We start from the raw sequence: 4,036 nt of genomic DNA on the forward strand, positions 1-4,036 counted from the left end.
GGCTTATATTCCTTCACAGTGATTGCTCCCTGCTACAGTGTTGAAATTACATTCAGAGCTGTAAATATATATATATATATATAGAGCAATATTTTCCCACTAAATTAAGGGAAAATATTTTAACAAATAACAATAGTAGTGGGAAATATTTGACATAGTAGTGCAAAAATGCATCACAGTTTATAAAGGCTTAAAACATTTCCAAAATATCCCTAAGCTTTTATACTGTGAACCTTAGAATCTTACTCATTTTTGTTTGCACTTAAACTTGGGTGTTTGTCTAAACAGTGGTAACATGCAAGTCTGATGACCTCTAGTCCATCAAATATTCTCTCCTGCAGCACAGAGGTGATGGTGATTATAGAATATCACTGGACAAACTGTACAAATAGATGAGCAGGTACATTGCAGTACTGAGCAGGGTCCAGTACAGTAGGAGAACAATTTGACCGCAAGGACCCTGGGCTCAGACTTGCAAGCCGGAATGGCAGTCTGTCTCATAAAGTTAAATGTCTTTTCTCCTTAATAGAAGGAGCACAGCTTCTCTTCTTTCTCCTCCCACCATTTTTGGCACCAGAGCTGGAGGTCCTCCTTGGATGTGGGGAGGATATCCATTGGGTATCAGTGGACGTGGAAGTGGATTTCCTTGAGAGAGTCCCTGAGGAGGAGGTGCCTCTCTGAAGAATGTTGTGAGGGTATGTCACCTTGATGTCACGGGCAGCATCCAGGTTCTTAGATGGTCTACTACAAAAGTAAAACTGTAGCTTTTGGATATAAGACATATTCATATTTCTGAAGTCCATTCTTTTCAACAAATTTATTATTTCAAGCCATGCTGTTTTCTATGAGATCAGTCCCTTCTGGGAATATGAGGAGCTGAAGTGGTTCACCAATATCACAAAAATAATCATGTCTTAAAATAACTCTTGCCATCCTTCCATTTCCTCTGAATGAAGATATAGGCACCAGCCTGCATGGCCCAACCAAATCCAGGGACACATTTGAGACTGGCTTTGAGGTAAATTTTCTCTAATCTGAAATAGCTATATATCATCAGATAATTCCACAGGAATATCCAGTACACTTTTGCCCAGTGATTCATGATAATAAAACGTCTTTCTCCAGGAACAAATGCATTACCTATTATAAAAGTGATTATAACAGGTGATGCATTTAACAAATGCATTACCTCCAGCAATGCCACAGGTAGTGTGAGCCAAGTTGCCACAAGGCAGTTGTTGATCCAGCAATACCATGATGGGTTTATAAACATCAAAGGTGAACAAGGATCCTGCATGAAAATGCTTCCATAAAACCTTCCCCCAAATAAAGCGACTATAAAATAAATCCCTCTCCATGACACCATGATTATTCTGAAGTGAGTCCTTGACCAGACAGATGAATTGTAAACTTCTTCCAGTCTGTATTTTGCCCTTTAGGCTCTCTGTGGTGCCTTAGGTGATTCTTCCCTTGGAGTGGCTTTCCTCCACTGGGCTTCCTTTACACTAGACTTTGTTGACTTTGATATAATTAAGTTTTCTGTAGTAGCAGAAATCAGAAAACTAGAGGCTTCTGTTAAGCCTGGTGTTATTATACCTTATTTGACCCAACAGTTCTCAAAGGGTTTAAAATTCTTCCCAAACTCAGTAACAAAATACTCACTATTATTTTTCTTAAATTAATAAACAGTATCCCTGGGTCTGGAAGATCCCCTGGAGAAGGGTATGGCAACCCACTCCTTATTCTTGCCTGGAGAATCCCATGGACGGAGGAGCCTGGCAGGCTATAGTCCATAGGGTTGCAAAGAGTCAGACATGACTGAAGCGACCCAGCACACATGCACATCTCCATTCATATAGTTACCAAAAAGCCAAAACAAACAAATGAAACACCTTCGTATTCTCTTTACTTGCTCAGCAGGTGCTCCCCTCCTCTAACCCATTATTCTTCACATCCAGTCAATCGTCCATTCTGCCTTCAACATGTGTGGTGGACTGTGAACTGTACTTCATCACAGTTAATGACCTGGCTTACTCCCTCGCCATCTCTCATGCCATCTCTTGTCTGGAGCATGGAAACTGCCCTTAACTGGTCTCTTCCTTACATTCTGTCTTTGACCCTGTCACCGACAAAGTCCCCTCTTCAGGATATGAAGCTGATCGTATTACTCACCTGATTAAGATCCTTCTGTAGGTCCCATTGCCCACAGGATAAAGACACTCTTTTAGCTGAGAATTCACAATCTGGCCCTAACCTTTCCTGTCTTCTCTCTCAGCAACATCTGCAAAACTCTCATCTGACCCCGATGAGTGCCCTCTCACTCATCCTAACTTCGCACTGCTTTCTTTTTTGGCTTGAAGCCGTTTCTCCGTTTATCCCACAGACAGTTCCCTTCCTTTCTTTCAGAGGACCACCCCAGCAGAAGCAGCTGTTCCCTTGTATGTGTTCATTTAAGTTTCATGTTCATATAATCAAAGAAGTCTTTGCTAAACTCAGGTAACAAATATTTTTCTTCTTTGTTTCCCTCTAGAAATTTCTTTTTTTTTTTTTTAGTTTCCACACTTATTAAATATTTGATTAATTTTTTGTAAACAATGTGAACTATGGATTGAAGCTCTTTTTTCTCTTCTTTGTCTTCATCTTCTTTATCATGTTCATACAAAACTATATTTGTTGCCTCATTATTTTAAAAAATCCTTTGTCTATCAAGTTATCTCTGAACCTGGTCAAAAATCAGTTGTCTAAATATATATGGATTTATTTCTGGGTTCCCCGCTCTCTGATACCAATACCACACTCCTTAAATTACTGTCATTTAAGTCTTAACATCCACTAATATTAATCCTCCAACTTTTTATTCTTTTTCAAAGATGTTTTGTCCTTTTATTTTCCTTAGAAATATTAGAATCTACACGTCGATTTCTAAAACAATTTTTTTTCTTGGATTTTGATTAAGATGGCATTGGATCTGTATATTTATTTGGAGGGAACTGTTAATAACATCTTAACAGTATTGAGTCTTTCAACTAGTTAAAGATCATTTTTAAAGCTCATTTAAATTTCTCCCAGCAATATTTTGTAGATTTCAGTGTGTATACAGTTTTTGGCTGTTTTTTTCAGATTTATCCTTATCTGGTTAAAAGACCACATGAAAGTGAAAACTAGTTTCTGAGACATGAGAACTATAGGCTTGACCTTATAGTAAAAGCAAGGAGCCACACTTCAGCACACTACAGACAGTGGTATATAAGATAAGACAGCAGAGTCTTCTGAAAAATGACTGTGGTTCATGTTGATAGAATTGCCAAGAGTAGGCTAGATGGGTGGTGGCAGGCTTATGATTGGAATCAGTCTTCTTAAGGATTTACAATAAAACTGATCAAAAGTGAATAAAGTCTAGGAATCTGTTGTGCATGGACTGTTAATTTTTTTCTTTCTTTTTCTTTCTTTTTTTTTTAGTGATAATGTTAAAACTTTTAGGCTGGTCTGAAATGACTCCTCATGTCTCCTTGATACTTTCAGATAGATACACTTTATTTCAGTATCATAGAGTATAGCAGATGAAATGAGATAGCTACTTTATTCTATCACTGATTAACACCAGGTCAGGTTCTGTTCAATGATAGTGAAATCCCCATGTCTGGCAACCTTTAGAAAGTGAATAGCTAATAATCTGTGATGGATGGTGCAGACACTGACCTCCTGAGAGTCAAAGGCTACATGACTATAAAACCTCCGAAGACACCTTAGAGCTCTATGTACAATTAAATAATAATAATGTTAAATGAGAGTTATTTAACTTTAACAAAGGACACCCCTTTAGTTTATGTCACTATAAGTGGATTTCCTTCTACCCTTGAATCCTTCTAGGCAGGGAAAATATTTGCTATTGAAATGCTTTGCAGCTAAGTCGTTTGAGTGGCAGTTGACAGTTCTGAAAGGCTGTGGTCTTGGAAGCTGATGCATCCCCTACCCATCCTGAATTCCAAATAGAGTTATTTTTAACTTCATTATCAGTGCATATGACTGTCCTTGC

At 38.2% G+C, this 4,036-nt stretch overlaps 1 pseudogene; it reads right to left on the minus strand.

Moving 5' to 3' along the window:
- Window positions 1-242: 242 nt before the first annotated feature.
- LOC101115346 (lysocardiolipin acyltransferase 1-like) lies at window positions 243-1,366 on the minus strand (annotated as a pseudogene).
- Between the last annotated feature and the right edge of the window lie 2,670 nt (window positions 1,367-4,036).

This window comes from Ovis aries, chromosome 2 (assembly GCF_016772045.2).
Source record: "Ovis aries strain OAR_USU_Benz2616 breed Rambouillet chromosome 2, ARS-UI_Ramb_v3.0, whole genome shotgun sequence".
Classification (NCBI taxonomy): domain Eukaryota; kingdom Metazoa; phylum Chordata; class Mammalia; order Artiodactyla; family Bovidae; genus Ovis; species Ovis aries.